The 23,451-nt window shown below is 34.8% G+C and overlaps 1 protein-coding gene across 4 annotated transcripts in view; it reads right to left on the bottom strand.

Moving 5' to 3' along the window:
* LOC145283516 (neuropeptide Y receptor type 2-like) overlaps positions 1–23,451 on the bottom strand; it is a 1,003,835-nt gene that overhangs the window by 747,183 nt on the left and 233,201 nt on the right. For all 4 annotated transcript variants that reach the window (XM_080132357.1, XM_080132358.1, XM_080132354.1 and 1 more), the window contains exon 2: positions 22,678–22,750. The gene's annotated coding sequence lies outside the window, so the exon portion shown is untranslated. The remainder of the gene's footprint in view (positions 1–22,677; positions 22,751–23,451) is intronic.

The following is a 23,451-nucleotide window of genomic DNA, read 5'->3' as shown; positions in this document are numbered from 1 at the left end:
CATTATCTACACCCACTTATGTATTTATCCTTTATCTATTTATTCATTTATCTACCCTAACTTTACTTACTCAGAATAAATATACGAACCTCTGTGTATATATGTAAATATATATATATATATATATATATATATTTGTGTGTGTGTGTATGTATATGTATATAACTATCTGGAAGTGGGTGTACGTTTATATTTTTATGAATATGTATACTTGTATTATTGTATTTGTTTATATATATATATATATATATATATATATATATATATATATATATTATATAACCTCCGCAGTATAAATAAGTTTACAAAATAAAAACATGCACTCACTTATTTATTTATTTATTACAATTATTTATTCACCCTAACTTTATTTTATTCATTGGCATCGATGTATTTATGCAAGAATGCGTATGTATATATATATATATATATATATATATATATATATATATATATATATATATATATATATATATATATATACATATGTATATGCATATATGTGTGTATATGTGTATATATATGTGCCTATATAGGTATGTATATTTATATTTTATAAATATATATAGTTGTGTAATTGTGTATACGTGTGCATGAGTCCGTGCTTTTGTGTGTATTTGCATGTGTATGTCTGTGTATGTGTATGTGTGCATCTACTTCTTACTGGATATCTGTATATCCACGTATATGTATATTGATGGCTATGCATATGTTTATGTATGTGTCAGCAGTTATTTATATCTATATGTGAGTATATATATATATATATGTGTGTGTGTGTGTACGAGAGTTGCGTGTATGCGTATATGTTTGCATGTAGATCCATGTACGTCTGCATAGGCATTGTTTTTATATGTCTACATATTGGTGTGTACTATATCTACATATTGGTGTGTAATATGTCTACATATTGGTGTGCAATATGTATGTATATTTGTTATGCGTTTCTATGCGTGTGTAAACGCCTGTAATAACTCTTAACTGCTTAAAAACAGCTCACTATGAATTGAACAACGACCAGGAAAACCGAAAATGAAACATTGGAACTGCAAAACATGACAGCTACACTAACCCACTCCCTCCCTCTCTCCCTTTCCCCCCATTCATCTCTTTCCCTCTCTCTGTCATTCCCATCTAATTAATATACCCTATCGAACAAGGAAAAAAATATAGTAAAAAATTCAGAAAGACACAAATTGAAATACTTTTTCCCCCTCCTCTCATTACCCTCTCTCTCTTTTCTCTTTACCATCCTATCTCCCTATATCCACATGCTCTAGTCCATCACCTTACAGATGCTAAACCTCTAACTGACACACACTATGGATTTAGACAAGTCCGTTTCCACAGAAGACATCCTAACTTTAATCTTTGAACGTATATACCATTCTCTGAGAAAAGCGGTAGATCAAGATATATCTAAGGCTTTCGACAGGGTATGGCATGAGGGTTTCCTCATGAAAATTAGATCATACGGTATCACTGGTAGAATACTTAATATAATTAAATCCTTCTTAGATAAGAGAAAAATCCAGATTGTACATCGAAACAATATGATATAAATGCGGAAGTTCCCCAGGGATCTATCCTTGGACCTTATTGTTCCTGATATTCATAAATGACCTCCCCGAGAACATTGCCTCTGAGATGGGTATATATGCTGATGACTCCACACTCTATAATAGACACGACAGGAAAACAAATGAACACATATCTAAAGAAATGGCAGAAACACTAGAGGATGATCTCCAATCTGTAGTGGAATGGGGACAAAAATGTATTATGCCAAGACTAAACAAGTTTCATTCAATAATTACAAGAAACCTTCTCAATCACCTATAGCAATTGCCAACGGCTCTTTATCTGAGAGTACACTTTTCAAACTCCTTGGCCTAACGTTCACAAGAAACATGAGTTGGAACAATTACATTGAAGGCATCGCCAGGGAAGTTGAAAGAAAGGTGGGCTCTCTCTACCGTGCTAGAAAACTACTAACCCCCGAAAGTATCTTGCACCTCTATAATTCGCCCATGTATGGAGTATTGCTGTCATATTTGGGCTGGTGCATCTGCTACTAGTCTCTCGCTCCTTGACAAGTTTCAAAAGAGAGTCGCAAATCTGATAGGCCATGAACTGACATCTAAGCTTCAGCCTCTGTTCCATCGACGAAATATTGTATACCTCTGCCTGTTGTTCAAGTATTTTAATGGTGAATGCTCTGAGGAACTGCAATAACTTGTGCACCCACGAAATGAACACTCTCGACAAACCTGATACGGTTCTAAATCCCACCCTCACACTGTAGATATCCCTAGATGTAAAATATCTTTCTACTCCAGCAGTTTCTTCCCCAGAACCGCTTGACATTGGAATTCCATTCCAAGTCGCTGCTTCCCTTACTGTGCTGACGTGCAGAAGTTCATGTGCAACGTGAACCGACATCATTCTACCCCAATCCCTGCATAGTACAACAGTAGTTGTTGCCCCTGATAGTAGCCCCCTACACCAAAGAAGCAATGCACCTTGTTTTGGATGAAAATGTAAAAAGAAAATCCACCCAAGTCTACCTGAATCTGTTACACCCCCACATACAATACAACCTAATATTAAAAACTGAAATATTGTCATTACCCGTTTTCCACTTTATTATTTCCTACACCCACCTTTTCTTTCCCTCTCTTTATTTCCGTATTCCTCCTAAACGCAATTCTTCCTAATACTAACCAACCATTTCTGTAAAGCCTAACGAGGCTGTTACATAACAGATAAAACCGTAATAAAAAATATAACATATATATATATATATATATATATATATATATATATATATATATATATATATATATATATATATAAACAGATAGAGATAAAGTGTCAGAAATAATTAGATATGCATATTATAATTATTTATTTATGAAAAATATAACATATATATATATAAATATATTTATATATATATATATATATATATATATATATAAACAGATAGAGAGAAAGTGGTAGAATTAGATCTGAACATTATAATTATTTATTTTACGATGCATAGAAATCACCGACCGAATTCACACTTAACATAGATTACCCCCCTTATGTATCTAGGTCAGTCGGCGAGACATTTATTACGGGTAACGAATGGAGATGAAAGTTGCAAAGAGAATCTGCAAACGGTATACGAACGTGTAAATTTCCTGGCGTTCTTTTCTAGGCCATCTCCTTGCCATATATCGATCCCATCGAAGCCAACCAGCTGCAACTAGCAAGTGCATCTGGTGAATGATGAGGTTGAAATATTTATGCTGTCATGAGATGAGGAAACAAAGAATTACTTATTCTATTTTCGGGGTCTGTTTTGTCTCGTACAAATGTAAATTTAATGTTTAATCTATAAATATTTTTAGCAAACGAAATACACAGTATAATATAATTTTGAATTTAACCTATATAAACAAATTTTAAAATTCAATCCCACTAACCTTTAAGAGAATAACGCATTTTCAATATTTTTTATTTATTTTGTTGCTATTTAATTATAGGTGTGTTTGTTTTTTTGCGTGGACTCTTATCCCAATAATTATATAAGCGAATTTTTCTGTTTCTTTCCGTCTCGCTTTGTCTGTTTTTTGTTTTTACTTTTCAGTTTTGTCGCGTAAATATTAGAGTCAGTCTAACAGGCTTATTATATCATAAGGGATAGGTATTATGATTTGCACATACATCCTTACAAACTGAAATTTCTTATAAAAGATACAGTGTAGTTTAAAAAAGAAAAGTCAGACAGAAAAACAAATCTGTGTGTCTTATTGATAAAATATCTTTCTAACAATATGTTAATTTTGTTAGTGTCACATAGTATACACATATCCACTCACATCTATATATATATATATATATATATATATATACATATATGTATATATATATATATATATATATGTATATATATATAATGATATGTGTGTATGTATTTGTGTGTATGTGCATCACATACCTATTCAGGGTTTTAACCGGCTTCCTCCGAAGGAGGAAATTTAATGGGAGTATTAAATCTACATGCGGTTCCCATTCGCACATTAGAGGAAATGACGACGTAAGGTTTTTGCTACTTTTTCCAGGAAGGTGTCGACATCCTCCTACATACAGCACCTGGACTTCCCAAATTTGTCACTCATAAAATAATGACCAGGTTCAACGTTGCTTTACGTCGACGATCTGACGGTAACCACTATTATATATATATATATATATATATATATATATATGTATATATATATATGTATATATATGTATATATATGTATATATATATATATTCGCCATATTATATACACACATATATATACGCCATATTATATATATGCATATATATATGCCGTATTATATATATATATATATATATGCCGTATATATATATATATATATATATATATATATATATATATATATATATATATATATATATATATATATATATTAAGTAATGTGATTTATAATTTAAAAGTTTTAATTTAAAACTTTTAAATTATAAATCACATTACTTAATATTGAATTAGCTCTAGGACATTTAACTATCGAGCTTATTATATATCTAAATTACAACGAGCATTTCCTGTATTTTAATTAAACTAGTAATTTCACTATTACATTAAAATACACTTAGCTCTTTAGACTATTATTCTAATCTCCTTTAAATATATATATATATATATATATATATATATATGCCACAATCTCTCTTTCTCTATCTTTACCTCTCTCTCTCTACCTCTCTCTCTATATATATATATATATACATTTTTATGTATACCCAAAAACGCACGTCCGCGCGCACACACACACATTCACATACACACATTATATATATATATATATATATATATATATATATATATATACATTAGTGTGCATGTCTGTGTATATTTATGTATATATGATGGGTCAATGTCGACGTTTAAGTCCCCCGCCGAAACAACTTTTCCCGAAATCTGCACAGATTTATTTTTATTTGAAAGTTGTGAAATCTTTCTCGAGAACGAACCATATATTTTGTAATTGCTGCTACCTTTTGTCGGTGCAGTCAACTACTACAGAGCAGAGTATACTTTAGACAAGTGGTTTTTATGTCAGAGTTACCTTCTTTTAGATACATCTTCCAACGAAGACCCCCCCATATTCCAACGTAGACCCCTACTACCAGGTCTCCTTCTCCAACATATGGTGCCTACGTTCAAATCTTCCAGTTGTTTAAACCCAATTACAGGAGACGAAACCGAACATATTATTTCTAAGTAAAACTAAGATAGGGCCGACCACTACCCTAGATGAGTTCATAATTAACGGATACTCAAACTAAACAGCTAAATCTGACCCCCAAGATCGCCATTGGCATGGAATATGTGCCTACACGAAGGATGGCTTCCCGTGTGGCAGGGATATCAAGAGAAGGTCCTAATTTACCCTATAAGTGTTTCAGGGTTGCACTTGCTGACACCATTTATATTTGCCCTCTATCGGCCCCACAACAGTTGAGTTCCTATCTTAAAAGCATATCTGAAAAAAATAGACCACATCCTGTCTGCACATCCCTCGGAAAACATCCACATCTTTGATTACTTCAACGTCCATAACGTTGAACGGCTGACCCATTCCAATAAGACAGATGATGAGGAGAGGTTTTGTCATGATTTTGCCATTACTTATGACCTCACTCAGATTGTTCGCGAACCCACCGTGTGCCCGATACACCCGGTCTATATGCAAACCTCCTTGATCTTTTTCTCTCAACTTCCCCTGAGCTATGTTCCTGTTCCGTTCATTCTCCTCTAGGATCCTCCGACCACTCCGTCGTATCAGTTAAGATAAAAACGAAATGTAAGAAGCCCCCAGACGCACCTCTCCACCGTACTGTATACCGATACTCTATGGCTGACTGGGATAGTTTCCGTACATTTATATCTGATTTACATCTGCACTCAATGTTTAAAGAGGATGTGCCCTCTATAGTATCAAATCCGACCGAATTGTTTATTTTAGGCATAGACCAACTCATACTACCTAAAATATTCCAACAAAAACCGAACAGCCAGCCATGGTTCTTCTCAGAATGTGCTGCTGCTATCGCGCACAGAAATCACTTTTTCCATAGCTACCAACGTAATAGATGCACTGAGACTAAAGCTGTTTTCAGGACTGTCAGGAACCACTGTAAAAGAGTAATAAAAAAAGCAAGAGAGCTATATGCTCAGTCTGTTTAATCAGCGGCTTGGTTCCCACCAGTTTTGGCAAACAACAAATAGGATCCTGAACAGATGTGTGCGTTCTATCCCAACAATTTTCAATGGATCAGAGGTCATCGCGTCAGCGTCAGACAAGGCCACACTATTTGCAAAGTACTTTGCAGCTAATTATACCCCATGCAATGACGGCCATCAACGCTTTATATTTCCTCCTATAACACAGAACAAGCTAGGTAACATACAAACATCCGTACAGGAGGTGGCCAAGCTTATCAAGAACCTAAATTCCAGTATGGCATCCCAATTATAGTATAAAAAAACTTCAACCAGAACTCGCTCCCATACTTACGAAACTATTTAAGCGTATCCTTAAGGAGAAGTGCTTTCAGACTCCCTGGAAGACCTCATCAGTTTGCCTTGTGTTTAAGAATTCAGGTAATAAATCATCTACCTCTCAGTACAGAACAATAAGTCTCCTGTGTGTTATGAGTAAGGTGCTGGAATCCATATTAAATAGAGAAATATGCAACCCCTCAGCAGGAACAGCCTTCTTAGTGACACACAATATGGTTTCCGCTCGGCAAGATCTACCGCCGATGTGCTGACGGTTATATCCCACAGGATTAGTTTATCTCGTGACAAAGGCTTCCTTTCAATGGCAATTGCTTCTTCGATAAGGTATGGCATGGGGGTCTACTTCACAAGATTTCAAGCTACGGTATAACTGGAAAAAAATTCTCAATCATTAAATCATTTCTCTCCAATAGGCTCATAAAAGTAGTGGTCGATGGACAAAAATCAGAGGCCTGCAATATAAATGCTGGAGTCCCTCAGGGGTCAATCCTGGGCCCAACTCTCTTCCTGATCTACATCAATGACCTCCCTAAACACATACTTAAATCATTCGTTGACATCTATGCTGATGGCACGACCATCTACGGCAGCACATTCAAGGCTGCAAATGACAAAGTTCTCTCTGATTCTCTCTCCTCTGATCTCTAGCGCGTGGTTCATTCGGGGGAATCGTGGCTGGTTACCTTAAATGCATCCAAAACCAAAACCCTATCCTTACATCATCAACGCTCTGATCCACATCTGGCATCAATTGTGATGATGGCTCTCGTCTGGGTGAGACCCCGTTTTGACATGCTCCTGGGTTTAACCTTTCTTTCTGATCTGAAATGTAACACGTACATCAAGTCTGTTGCCAAGGTCGCTGGAAAGATGGTGGGATCCTTCTACTGCTCCAGAAATATCTCACTACTGATGCAATTCTCTATCTATGTAAAGGCAAATATGTCCATGGATGGAATACTGTTGCCATATCTGGGCAGGAGCTGCTAAAAACTGCCTATCCTGCCTTGACACAGTGCAAAATAGACTTCGTGGCTTAGTGGGGCATGCATTTTTCTCTACCCTGCAACCTCTCTCCCATAGAAGAGACGTTGCGAGCCTATCCTTGTTTTATCGTTATTTCCATGGCAGGTGCACCTCTGAACTCCAATCTCTGGTCCCCCCTCGCTAATCTTTCACGAAAAAACACCCGTCTAGCTGAATCCACTGTGAAAAATTTCCCCCACTCTATATCTGTGCCTAAATCAAAACGTGGATTCCATGAACAAAGCTTCTTTCTTAGAACTGCACGCCTGTGGAACTCTGTTCCGTCTGCCTGCTTCCCACCTGACTACAACTTAGATGTCTTCAAGTCCAACGTCAAAAATTCCTAATGAACCGCCCCTTAAGTAAACACTTCATCAAATCTCCACACTAATGTAATGTACTTGCAATAACCCTTATCCCTGTGTAAATTCCGGGCTTTGATAAGTGATGATCACTGTGTAAAAAAAATTAAAAATCATGTCTTAACAAGAATTGGTGGTGTTACTCAGTGAACATTGCACCCCCTAAATATCAACATAATAAATTCTATTACTCGCTGACTCTCTCGCTCTCTCTCTTTCTCTCTCTATCTCTCTCTCTCTCTCTCTCTCTATATATATATATATATATATATATATATATATATATATATTGTTCGTCAGAACAATCATCATTGAAATCCTTGTGGAACAGGTAGAGGGATGCACAATCTTGACAGTGGGACAGAGACTGAAGCGTAGATGACAGTTCAAAAGCTATCATGTTGGCGACTCTCTTTTGAGCCCTGACTTATAGCAGATGCATCAGCGAGAATGTGACAACATACATGGGCGAATGGTGGCCTTATAGATGTACACAATATTTTCAGGAGCAGGTAGCTTCCTAGCACGGTAGATAGAGCTCACTGTCTCTGTAGCAGCCTTGGCAGTGCTCTCACTGACTCTGTCCAACTCATATTACTTGTGAACGGGAAGGTGAGGAGTTTTAAAGAAGTATTTTCAGGTAATGTATTTTTAGCAATTGATATTGGTTGTAAAGAATGTGTCTTGTAATTATTTTAGAAACAAGCTTAGTCTTGGCAGTATTCAATTTGACCATCAATCTTAGTCCCAATTTCACTACAGATTGGAGGTTATACTCTAGTGTTTTTGCCATTTCTTAAGATATGTGTTCATTTGTGTTCCTGTCATGTCTGTTAGAGAGCGTGGTGTCATGAGCATATATACCTATCTAACAGAAAATTTTTCCAGGGAGGGCAGTTATGAATAATGGGGAACTATAAAAGTCCAAGCATATACACCATACGTACTCCCGCATTCACATCATATTTGTTAAATGCATAAGAGTGGAGGACTACCTGTATTCTTCTCTTACTGAAGAAAGGTATAATTTCGTGATATAATTCACTAGTGATACCATATGATTTGATTTCCCTGTAAAGATTGTAGGGTCTAAACCTGCCAAAAGTTCTACCATCACCTGCTGTTTCCAGTGAATTGTATACACGTTCAGATATTACACTTAGTACATTTGCTGTGGATGGGTCTTGCATAAATCCATATTGTTGGTCGCTGAGAAGTTTAGAAGCTGCAAGACTATATTTTTATTATGGAGTCAATGGTTTTTGGGAAAAGCGGGAGGAGGCTAATGGGGCAATAACTTAGTAGGTAAGTGCTTTCCACAAAATTCTGGAAAACTGGCTCCACAAAAGAAGTTCTAGCCAGTCATTGAAAGCAGTATTCGCAAGGAAATTTTCTGTAAAGTTAGCAGCGAGTGATAAAAATTACGGACCATTTTTTAATAGTCGCGCTGGGATGAGATTGGGTCCACATGCTTTGGAGGTGTCTAGTATTTTTATGATATCATGCACCTGAGAAAGGGATGATTTTAAGATCTTAACGTATATAATTCTATCCGTGAATAGATAAATAATTTATATGTAAAGTATATGATGAAAGAAATGCAATGTTAAATCTCTGACATTTCATAAAAAATCATAAAAGTCAAATATTAATATCCGTAAATACAATCTTCATTGAAAGAAAAACAAAAACATTACCATAATATAGACTGGCTGTAGCATGTTAACCTCAGCTTACAAAAATCCGCCTAAATATTCACTTTCCGTCTGTCTATATTTACAATACAAAGCGCCAGAAAACTCCAATCAATAAATAAAATGTTGACACAAGAGTAATCATTCTAACATAAACCGTATTTCTCCTGCCAATTATGTGTAAATTAAATGAAATACAGTTTTGATTTCCTTGAAAATAATAATTTCTGTAAACAATATGGCTATCCACGCTCCCCCCGGTAGAAGTGCGAAGCGGCACTTGCCAAGTAATTACAATATATAATTGGCTGTATTTTTGAGATGAGGTGTTTTCATTTATTGAGATTTTTGGACTGACTTCCCCATCTTGGTTGTTATAGTCACAAAGTTTCGGTCGTTTTGCCCGCCGGCCTTCATCAGGTGTGATGTATCGAACGGGGGAACCGTTTGTTATGAGTCTAGAACCCAACCTTTTTTTATTATTACTAGGGTACCGTGTTCGGACTCAAGCTAGGCTCTGGGACATAGTTGCTGATTCTCTGTTTTGAATGTTAATTTTCACTGCTTTCGTTCATGCTTGACCTGAGCACCTTAGGTAACTGTAAGTTTTGATACAACGTCTGGGACCACTCATGCATATGTCACTAGAACAATTCTTAGTTGTTTTTTCTTAATGTTAAACCTATGTTGCAATTAAATGTTTTCTCTCTCTATTAGAGGTGTCCAAATTGCATTCAACTCTAGGCTTGGTTTGCTCAGTAGGTTGTTATGTCCGAGCATATGAGCTGTTTCTTTAAGTTTTCTCACTTTCCAGTGGGTATCTCTGTTTAATATATTTACTTCATCCCATAGGGGGCGATGGCCCCCCCTCTCAATCCAGACATCGCTGGCTATACCCGATTTTTCCGTCTCCCCTTTAGTTACCGCTTTTCGGTGTTCTTCCACCCTTACTTTAAGGAGGTGACATATTTCACCCTTGTAAACCTTTCTACAACTGCATGGGATGGAATATATGCAGTTCTTGGTCATTTTCTCCTCCATGCGGGGCTTCACTCGTACCAGGTTTCGTCTGACTCTTGATTCGCTCTTGAATACCATCCTGATGTTGTAGGGGGCACATATTCCCTGAATTTTTTCGGGGATACCTCATATGGATGGTACCCAGACCGTTGGTGTTTTTTGGGTTTCATTCTCCTCTCTTTTAATATTAACACATCTGGTGGATAGTATGCTAGTGGAGTAGTTGTTAGGACGAAGGGTATTCTTCAACCTGACCATTTCTTGGTGGTATGTAATGATGTCGCTACTTATTGCCTCTGCTCGATATTGTAGGCAGCGTGCGATTCCATGTTTGATACTGTATGGGTGATGGGAGTTGAACTTTAGGTATTGTCCGCTGAAGGTCGACTTGCGATATATTGATGTCTTAAACACATGCTCTGTGCGTGATATGAGTATATCAAGGAAGGCTAGTTCGTTATCTTTTTCTTTCTCTATTGTGAACTCAACCGATGGTCTTCTTGAGTTCCCATGGTCTAAGAGAGGCTGAATGTCTTTCTGATTGGGCCAGAGTATGAAGGTGTCATCAATGTATCTTAGCCACACGGTTGGCTTTAAGGGAGCTGAACCTAAGGCTATGTCCCCGAAGTATTCAATGTATATGTTCGCCATCAATGGTTATAATGGCGAGCCCATAACTAGCCCCTCCTCTTGTCGATATATGTCAGTACCCATTCTGAAGTACGTTTTTCTATGCAGAATGTCCGTATTTCCATTAAGATTGGCAATTATCTACATGTGCGCTCTTCTCTGGAGAGGTCCGAATTGAATTACTGCTAGTGGCTTACTACTTGGAACTTTAATGAACAGGCTAACCACATCTAGGCTTACCATTTGGTTTGTACTTATGGGTGCTCCCTTGGTCAGTTCCGTGAAGTGGGCAGAATTATTTACATCTATTGCTGACTGGCCTGCTAATGGGTTTATTATATCCACCGGAAGTGGTTCATGTTTAAACAAGGCTAGAAAATCGAAAGGAATGGGTGACCTTAAAAATGTCGGTGAAAAGCCGACCCCCTTTTAGAAAAGTGGCCAGTTGAAGGTGAAAATATTAATGTCTTTAGCCAATTTTTCGATATATGTGGTCTGAAAGGTTATACTTTTAAACGGTATTGATCTTGTAGAAATCAGTCGTCTCTGTCAAAAGTTTTAGGCAGACATGCAAACATATACATACGTACATACATTCATATGTAGGTAACTAAAAATTATTCGACCCAAACCGATTAAAAAGACCGCAGAGGTAATTTTATTTAACATTTTACCCCAAATATGACTCCTGAACAATTATTTTTTGGCCCTAAATCAAGTTATAAAGTCTGATCCATGTCCAAGGAACCTATATCAAATTTTAATCGATCAGAAACATTGTTCCATAACCGCAGACATTTTTTAGTATTTTATTGTAGTAGTATTAATGGTGATCAAATCGTTGAACTTTGACCTCTTAACAGCCAAATATCTGGCCGCAAATGGATTACGGATAGTGTTCTCAATCTCAGTACCCTGTATATCAAATTTTGCCTCTGTAAACTGAAAACAGAGTTATTATGTTGGAAAATGTACACACATAGAAGCACACACACACACACAGGCGCGTTCATATATATATATATATATATATATATATATATATATATATATATATATGTATATATATGTATGTATGTATATATATATATATATATAAATATATATATATATATATATATTAATTCATGATTTGTTTTAATTTCCTAATGCAATGTTTGCCATTGGTGACCAATCATCTCAAAACTACTTTCTTATAACATGCCTAATTTCTTGTTTATTAATCGTTTTATATTAGGTATTGTAATTCTCGCTAATCTATTTTGTATTACATTTTACGGTATCTTATCTACCTAAAAAATTAACAGGACTCTTATTTTTTCTATACCTTATTCTGTTTTTATTTAAATCCTTTTCTGTTTCTTGTTTTTCGTCATCCATTATAGAAAATAAAATTCAGTACCTGGTAATGTCTTCTATTCTTTCGTTTCATACTTATATTTATTAATCTCATACAGCATTCCAAGTTAGGGGTCCTATTCTATTTTTTTATTATTTAATATTTTGTTATTCACTTTGGTTCTAATCTTTTCTGGTACTCGATAGTTGGGGCAAGCTAACTACACAAGCAGATAATCAATAAAAACAATTTATTTTCCAAAGATTAATGAAAAATTTACGTGGAAAAAGTCTTCGTATGTACTAATAACACTTATAGGTTTAAAACTAGGACCGTTTGATATTCCAAGTCTAGTAAATACTAAAAAGCGTCTATGATTATTCAATTAATTTAATTAAACAGATACAGGAAAAAGCTATGATAGCTTTTTTAACAAATTAAGATTTTAAATATATTTTTAATCTTAAATCTGATTATACACCCATGGGTTTAACCTACATCTGCCATCCATCCATAATTTACTGGGGTTAATCATGGCTCCAAAAACAAAATTACAATTAGTGTTTTGTGTTCTTGGATGCCTGAATAAAATAATATATATCCTCTTAATAATTATTATCACAACAACACCAGCTAATAGCTACAAATGTGTTTCACTCCGATGAAAATGTGTTTACCCTTGCATTTTTTGAATAAACACATTTTGAACAAGAGTAATTCAACCAGCAGGGATCCTACAATCTTTATTTGTCAGAGAACAATATCAATTAATGTCCAATTCAATAATTGCTAATTTTTTTTTGTTAAATAATTGCTAGTTTATTCATAAGTGGTGTTATTGATTTGAAACGGTACCACTTATTTCACCATTAATACTACTACAATAAAATACTAAAAAATGTCTGCGGTTATGGAACAATGTTTCTGATCGTTTATGAACTTATACCTTATTTATATTTCTTATCCAGTTTAGAATAATACAAACTATACTACCTTACTAGATTTGGATACTTCATTTTGACTACATCATTTCAAGCTACGTTAAAATGTTGCCTTGTATCCAAGGATCTTTATTTTTATATAAACAAACGTTACCTCAGTTAGATTTAAGACGTGATAGCATAACCATATTCCTGCGAATACATCCCTGTATAGCATGTAGCCTTTTATTCAAAATTTATTCTTTAGAATTAACTATGTAGAAGGCTTGCAATAAACATATATGTAACCTTTTTGATTTCACAGGGCTTTACTTACTCCCCCTATCCACTACTGACCATTTCAATTCAAAATCTTCATTGTTTCTATTTAGTTCCCTTACCCAACCCCCTAATACAGTTGTATTCCTCCTTTTATTTCTAATGTTGATTCTTGTATCCTCCCCCAGGCTATCGTTAACACCTTCATATTAGTTTCCATCTCTGTTTCTTTATAAAGGATACTACATGGTTTATATAAATATTTCCTTAAGCATGCATCCCCTGACCTCAAGATATATCTTCCTAGTACTGTCGGTCTAAATCTCGCATTTATACACAAAATTTGAAGTTAGGCATTTCCCACCCAAAGGACAATGTCCAGATATTCTGCAATTACCTTTTCTGTCTAAGACAGTTTCGTTCGATGCTAACTCGTTATTATTTCTTATTTTGCTGATTTTCCTATTGTTGGAGCTTATTATAGTGTTAGTCAAGTTGGTTGATGTCGAGCATGATAATTTTACCGAGTTTTTATTTATTAATTTGCATAATCTATTATACGGCGGGAAGTTGTTATCAATTATTCCGTAGAATTCCCTAGGTATATTGTTTTTGATATGCTCGCTGAACGGCGGATTGCGCCAAACTTGTCTCTTGCGTATACTTCTCTTATTACCAGTACCTTTCTCGTAAAAACCTGTTCTGCTGTTATGATTGTAGAAAATGTGTAAGGAAAGTCCTTTAAAATTACTGCGCCCTCTGTAGATGTATAAGGAAATTCCTTTAAAAGTACTGCGTCCTCTGCAGATGTGTAATGTTGCAGCAACGTAAAGCAATTCAATAACCAGTAAACACAGGTTAAGCACGGAATGCAACTTGCAAGGTACCTAGACGGACGCCAACGGTTACTCAGAACGGACCCAAAAATCGGTTACTCAGAACGGTCCCAACAACGGTAAGATATGCTCGCACCCACACGGTACGAGAAGCAACAGCAACACGATTCCCGACCAAGTCAATCATCGCTCTCCCAACGTCTTTCAATCACCTGCTTTTATGGCCGTTTCAGGCCGGCTAAATTATCATATTGCGAGAATTCATGTGACTTTGCGAAATATTATCCTTTACAAAAGACGGTGGCCGCCATCTTGATCTTTCTTTCTCTATTTTCGGTCGGCGACGCCGAGCCGGCCCCGAGGTAAGTCTTTCATTTTCGTCCGTCTCTATTACGCACCCACACAACACACAAACACGCGGGCGCTTGTCTCCTGGGTGCGCATTACAGTTATTACTCCCTCCGTTCCCATTCTTTTGATCATTATTAAGGTATCCCTTATTGATTTAAGATATTTATTTTTCTCTCTAGCTCTCATTGCAATGATATACGAAATTGTGCACGTAGGTTTTCTGTTCTTACTATTATTTGCCCTCTTGTACTCTATTTTCCATTGTATCATGATCAGTAGAGTTTCATTGTAATATTTCTTGTTTTTATCCAAAAGAATCTCATTCCTAGCAAGTTCAGACACTTTTTTTGGAAATGGGATCAACGCCTTTTCATACACTTAAGATGATTCGATTAGTAATCTATGTAGAACATTTTCTGGTTGGGTGTGTTATATTGTTCATATGTGTTATCGTTTAACTTGAGGGTAACATCTAGAAAGTTAACTATCTTACAATTGCTCTCAATTGTTACTATAATCACAATTCTTCTACAAAAATTCTAATATTTTTTTCTTGATTTTTCCGTAATGCGATCACTAGAATTAACTACAAAAGGTGTGTCATCCCTATAACCCCCCATTAAAACCTGGAAATTTCCTGTCTATCACCTTCTGTCAGTAAATGCCAACCAAGTCAGTAACCACGCAGAGTTTGCTTCACCTATTTTTACGTCAAAATGATCCTCTCTATCATTTCTAGTCCATAGTTCCCCGTTATATCTGATTATAGTTTTCCTAGACATTTTTAGGATTTCAATTTCATACTGTATCATGTCAGTTTCCTCTTCAGCTAGTTTAAGTGCTTGCTCGATTAGTAGTTGGGTAATTGAAGGGTATTACGCATCTATGTCGACCATGATAATTGTTTTTTTTGTTTTTTTTTTTTTGAGAACCTATCGAACCAATTGATTACTTCACATAAAGAAATCCAGTGGTTGTGCTTATTTTTTTTATTTGAAGGTTGGTATGTTTCTGTCTAGTATCTTTTTACTGATACTACCTATATTGGATGCGCATGGAAAATAAGTCTGATACTGGGGTTATTAGTGAAGTCCGGATTATGGTCCTTCAATAAAATCTATTTTATCCTGAATGTTCATTTTCTCAAATTATGTTAATGCTAACAATTTGATTCTAAATAGACCCTCTTCAGTTGCTTTCTTATACTTATTATTAAGTTCAGTTAGAATGAGATTGTTATATGTTGTAAAATTCATACTATAAATATTCATAGTTTTAGATGCTGGCGCCATAAGTTTAGGCTTGCCCACTATTTTATTTAAAGTCTTATTAATGCTTCTTAACTTAGGGTTTAAATACTCATCCTTTTTTTAATTTTTAACCCTTTACCACATGTATCAACTCCTGCTCAAAGCGCCCCAAGGATTGCAAGTGGGTATCTTCTAGTTTAAATCCGGTAGAATATACTTATATATACGTATATATACTTCTTCTATGTGTGTGTGTACCATGTCTTAGGGATTCAAGAGTAATATCTAATGAATTTTTCGAGTTAATTGAGATTGTTCAGTAAGAGAAGAGCAAGATATTTTTTTTATAATATATAAATACATGCTCGTGACACTGGACATGCTAGTATTTAAAAAAATATGCTCGGTTCAAACACAAACCATCATGCGACTTAATAAACTGTTACGTTTCACAAATGCACACACACACACTTATACAAATACAAACACACACACACACACATATATATATGCATAGGTATATATAAAAGTATTGATTGCATGTTTGTATATTTAGATTTCACAATTACAGAATTTTATTAGTAATTCTCAATCTGGCTTAGTTAGTTATAAGTGTAAACACCGCATTAAAATTATTCTATTAAGCATTCTGTATAATTAAGCCGCCATGCAAAAATATTATGTAATGATTGTATTGCATAACATTCTCGGGAAACATAATTTCTATCAAATTAGACAAATGTTCTAAAATTGCAAAAAAACGATCGTTTTATATTATTATTAAAATAGGCGACTTACTAGAAGCTTTATATATTACAAAAATATTACAATCACCGACAGATATATTTGACAAAGCAGTTAATATCTAAAATTCCGAGATGTTTTTCAGCTGACTGTTGAATGTTCAGTGAACAGTTAGAACATGTAAAAAAAAATCCGAACAGCATTTGTAATTCCATTTGATGATATTTACATCAGTTCAAATCAATATGCAGTCACATAAGGATTTAGAAAAAAATTCTTGAAGGGACATCTGATGCGATAAAAGAATATAAAACATAAATACTGATTGCCGATAAATACGATATACAAAATTGACCTGTTAAGTATGAAACACGAAAACCTATTATAAATGGTGATTAGGAAAGTCTCCATAAAACACAAATATAAAAAAAAGATGAATTGATAACGTAATGAAGTTGTAATTCAGTAATGATCTTAATCATAGGCTTGAGAGGCTGTCCTGCAGTAAACTGGATCAAATACTTGCGATTACAAAGAATACTACTGTTAGGTTCCAACGAACACGAAATATATGGTTTACTTCGCAAGTGCAAATGGGAAAGTAAAACTACATATCTGAAACTAGAAATACGTACACAAATGCCCGAAGAAAAGAAGCATATACATTACAACACAATAGGAAGTCTAGTAAAAAGAAAATTAATATAAGGAGAAGTAGCATATAGATAACTATATATAATTGAAAAAGAAGAGCCATTGAGTATTGAAAATTTAGATAAATATAAATCGTTAGTAAGAACACATGTACATCCATGAATCAATAAATCGTAATTGGAAAGTGCATTGAATTGGGACAATTAGAAGAGTGAACCTTAGGAAGCATAATATTTTTAACAGCTCCGAGGTGATAAATACATGATGCACAATTCGGATAAAGGAAATGAGCAAAATCGGATAATACACATTTAAATAGAATGAAGAGAAAAAATCAAAACAATCTGAATAAGGAAAAATGTTAAGTCTTCGTCTATCATACATTGTTTACTACTTCCTGTTTTTAATTTAAAAATATGCTCCGAGTAATGAAGAGAACAATGTTAGTGTTCACATCGTATGCAAGAGAAACACATTTCTATGTCCATTAAATTTAAAACTACACCAGGCTTTTAGTATTTACACATTTCCTTGTTACAAAATTTTATCTGCAGGGCAGATATATAAGCAGATGCAAATTCAATAATGGTTCAAACATTTTCCACTTCTCTGCTCGGAAAATATAATTAATACGAAAAGATATGGAATTATTTGTATTAAAATCGACTACCTCAACAAAAAACCCAGGTGTCTTCTTTAAAGTACACATCTCCATGTTATCACTAGTTTTATTTAAGGTACACGATATAGCGATTGTTTGTTCGATATTTTACATTTTCTAACAAAATAAACACATTTATTTTCACGTAGGTTTTGTTTCATATGAGCCATTGTAAATATTGATAGAGTTTTGAATGAAAAAAAAATATGGATTATCAAATTCCTTAAACGTAATTATTGCACAGACAAATAAATGTAGGTAGGTAGTGTGTGCCAAGGTAATCAAAGTAGGTAGTTGTATTAAAACGGTTATGATTTGCCGTACTTTAGAGTATAGAGAACAAAGCGTTATGAAAATAGGAAATGCATACAGGATAGCATGTAAACTACTACAAATAAATAAGTAACTAATGAGTCACTGAATAATAAGGGTTACAATAGTAATAACAATTAATAAGGATTTTATTATTATTATTATTATTATTATTATTATTATTATTATTATTATTATTATTATTATGTTGTAGTTGTTGTTGTTGTTGTTGTTGTTGTTGTGGGTATTACTATAACTATAATTATAGTATTGTTATTAAATAAGAATAATAATAATAATAATAATCAATGTTATGAATCAATGGTATGCGACTATTGCTATAACAAATACAAGTGCCAAGGTAATCAAAGTAGGCAGTTGTATAATAACCGTTACGATTTGCCGTACTTTAGAGTATAGAGAACAAAGCGTTACAAAAATAGGAAACGTATACAGGATAGCATGTAAACTACTACAAATAAATAAGTAACTAATGAGTCACTGAATAACAAGGATTACAACAATAATAAAAATTAATAACGATATTATTATTATTATTATTATTAGTAGTAGTAGTAGTAGTAGTGTCATTATTATTATTATTATTATTATTATTATTATTATTATTGGTGCTGATATTACTATAACTATAATTATAGTATTGTTATTAACATAATAATAATAATAATAATAATAATAATACTAATAATAATAACAATAATAATAATAATAATAATAATAATAATATTTTTTCAAATCCGCTTTCTTTAATTTCCTTTATTACTAGCAATGCTTATATATATATATATATATATATATATATATATATATATATATATATATATATATATATATGGAAGTGTGTGTGAGCATGCTATTTTTGGTTGTTTTTTTACTCGGGGTACCCACTTATCAAGGCTCGAAGGCCACTCAGGGATAAAGGTTATTGCGTGTACAGTAAGCAATGAGATAGTATTGTAGTAATCATTAATATTGGGGGTTTCATAGAGTGTTTTACTTAAGGGGCCGTTTGTCAAGGAGCTTGTTTATGTTGGACTTGAAGATGTACAAGTTGTAGTCAGGTGGGAAACAGGCAAGCGGCAGAGAGTTCTACTGGCATGCAGTTCTAAGAAAGAAGCTTTGCTCATGGAATCTGCGTTTGAATTTAGACACGGATAAAGAGTGGGGAAAATTATTGACAGTAGTTTCAGTCAGACGGGCGTTTCTTGTGAAAGATTGGCGAGGGGAGACGAGGGGTTGAAGCTCAGATGAGCACCTGCCATGGAAATAACGATAAAACGAAGACGGATTCGCAATGACTATTCTGTGGGAGAGAGGTTTCAGGGAAGATAAAAGAGCATCCCCCACTAAACCACGAAGTGTATTTTGTACTCTGTCAAGTCAGGATAGGCTGTTTTTAACAGATGTGGCAGCAGTACTCCATCTTGGACGTGGTTGGCTTTTATACAGATAGAGAATTGCATCGGTAGTAAGATATCTTCTGGAGCTGTAGCCGGATCCCACCATTTTCCCAGCGTTCCTAGCAACATATTTGATGTACGTCTTCCATTTCGGATCAGGAGTACAGGTCAAACCAAGAAGTTTGTAAAAACATGGAGCCTTCCCAAGACCAGAGCCATCCATTTCTGCCCATTAACTACTACTCTTATGAACTTATCAGAAAGAAATGATTTAATGATTCAGAAATCATTTCAAGTAATACCGTAGCTGGAAATCTTGTGAAGTAGGCCCTTATGTCATACCTTATCGAAGGTCTTCGATATGTCAATAACAATCGCCCTGGAAAGGAAACCTTTGTAAAGAGATTAACTTATTCTATGTGATATAATCGTTAGCACACCTGCTGTAGATTTTGCAGAGGGGAAACCATATTGTGTGTCACTAAGAACGTTGTTTCTGTTGAGGTGGTTGACTAGTTCTTTATTTAATATGGATTCAAACAACTTACTTATGAGATACAGGAGACTTATTGGTATGTACTGAAACACAGCTCAGGGGAAGTTGTGAGGAAAAGGTCTATAAGACTTGCATATTGAGCGGGTGTATCAGGCACACTAGTGGGTTCGTGAACAATCTGCGTGTGGTCATAGGCAATGGCAAAATCATGACAAAAACTCCACTTGTCATCGGTTTTATTTAAGTGGGCTAGCCAATCCAGATTATGGGCATTGAATTCACCGCAAATGTGAATGTTAGCCGAAGGATAGGCTGACAGGATGTGGTCAATTTTCTCAGATGTGCTCTTAAAGATAGTAACCCCACCGTTGTGGGGGCGATAGAGGGCAAGTATAAATGCAACGGTGTAAGCTAGTTCAACTTGGAAGCACATATAAGGTAAATTAGAATCTTCTCTGGTGATATCCCTACCACATGGAAAGCCATCTTTGATGTAGGCACATATTCCATGTCCATCACGATCTTGGGGGTCAGATTTAGATGTTAGGTTGGACTATCCTTTAATTATGAATTCGTCTAGAGAAATGGTTGCCCCTATGCTAGTTTAACTTAGAAAGCATATGTCCGGTTTCGTCTCTTGTAATTGTGTTTCAACATCTGGAAGGTTGGAACAAATACCCCTGATGTCGGAGAAGGAGACCTGGTAGTAGGGTCTCCGTTGGTGGATGGGGTTCTAGGCATATTCGTGTTTCTTTTTTGGAGATTTCTCATGATTGAGGTTTTGAGGTTTGTGGAGCAGGTCGGTAGACTTGGTTGGGGCAAGACAGAGAGGGGAAATAAGAGAGAACCCCCAAGAATGTTTTTTTCTTTATTGTGGCACATGATAAGGTAAAACCGTAACAATTACCCACTAGTATGTCATCGAAAGGGCATACCAGAAACTACTGTATTTTCAGAATCTATTCACAATATGGCAATACAGCAGACCCGGTACTTTGCACCTGCTGATAGGACAGCCTTCTTAGTGGTTAATCCAAGGTTCAGGTCCCTTACTATCAGGCGGATAAAGTCAGCCCAGGTGAAACGTTTACCTCCAGCACCATTACTAGTGACATGACCACAAGGATAGACATAGAAACAGAAAATTTCCGACATCTTTGGCTACTTTTTCCAAAGTACTATCGACCTAGAATGCAGCATTTTCTTCGCCCGTGGTTAGAAAAAAAACTTAATGGAAATGAGGACTGAAGGACAAAAAAGGAGAAGCGGGAGTTACTGGAGCTGCCGATAACACACCCAAATGTATTATCTACTCTCCATTGAGAAAAAATAACTAAACTGAAATGAAATAAAAGATGAGAAGGACTTATTTATATATACTTATCTACTTAATATAAGTCCGTTGCCCCATTCACGGCTAAGGATTGTGCTTGAAGATAGTCTCCTCTCCCATGTTAATGCATGAATACTTTTGGTCTTTATCTATGTCGAGCTGGGATGTTAAACTGTTCCAGCTCCACCCCATAAAAAATATGCTTTAATGGAAAAAGTTTGGTTATGTTTAACTCGTTTGTGTGTGTTTGTGTGTGTGTGTATGTCAGTGCGTGTGTGGATGTCTGTGAAAATAGAGAGAAAAAGAGACAGGGAGAGTGAGAGAGATATAGTTTTATTTGTTTCTTTCTGGGATACTTTTAAATATATTCAATTATTTATACGAAAGTGCAGTTTTACCTAAATGCGAGTGGCAAATAGTTTTCCCTTTTACCAATTTTATACTCCCAAATATGGAACTGCATACCCATTGTTTCAAAATAATTAGCCACAATGGATAATAAAGTTTTAACAACTCTCTTTCGTTCTCTCCCCCTCCACTCTCTCTCTCACTCTCTCTTTCTCTCTCTCTCACTATATATATATATATATATATATACATGTTTGTGTGTGTGCGTATGTGTGTGTAATACATGCCAATGTTGTTTTTAGCTTTCAAATTAAATGGATATCAATATCGTATCACATCTTTAGTAGTTAATACAACGACAGTATTCGTTTGGTTCAAACAGGAATCAAGCAAACATTCTCTAGTTTATACTTACTTCGGATTTGAAGCATTTCTCTATTGATATTCTTCCAATATCAAATCTCCTCGGAATATTTCACTGTATATTGCTGCAATATAAAACAAAATATTTTATTGTAATATACATGTATATATATATATATGTATGTATGTATATATAACGCAGTTTACTGACGCGCATGTGTTTTATTTTATTTACACACATATGTATGTATAAATATACACATGCACACTTGTATATATGCATATATATATATATCGATATATATCATGCAAGTTTATATATATCTGTGATTTCAGTAAAGAAACAAGTACGTACTGCATATTGATTATAGTGTCTAGACAACTTCAACCAGAACTATCACTTATATATGCAGAACTGCATAAGTGTTGTCCTAAGAAGTATTTTCTCCCGAAATTCTTTAACACAATCTGTATTCTCTGTATTAAAAAAAAATAAGATATTATGGCATATTTCGTTAAATGCGGACCAATAATCTCTTGCGCCTCATGAGTAAGTTGCTGGAATCTGTGTTAAATTGAGAAGTAGTAAACTACCTCAGGAAAAATAACCTTCTTAGCGACATTGACTATGTTTTCCATTCTGCTAGATCTACGGTTATGTCTAATTGCTAATCCCTCGAAGGAGGCTTCATTTCTACAGCAATTGCTTATGTACATGTTAAAGTCTTTGGATAGGGTATTGTATAAATGTCTACTTCAAAATATCTTTAGCAAAGGTATAGCTGGAGATTTAGTCTCAATTATTTAATAATTTCTCTGTGATAGG

This window comes from Euprymna scolopes, chromosome 8 (genome assembly GCF_053919585.1).
Source record: "Euprymna scolopes isolate OS-2025 chromosome 8, ASM5391958v1, whole genome shotgun sequence".
Lineage (NCBI taxonomy): Eukaryota > Metazoa > Mollusca > Cephalopoda > Sepiida > Sepiolidae > Euprymna > Euprymna scolopes.
The sequence above is the reverse complement of the archived record's forward strand: the minus strand, read 5'-3'. Positions and strand labels throughout refer to the sequence as shown.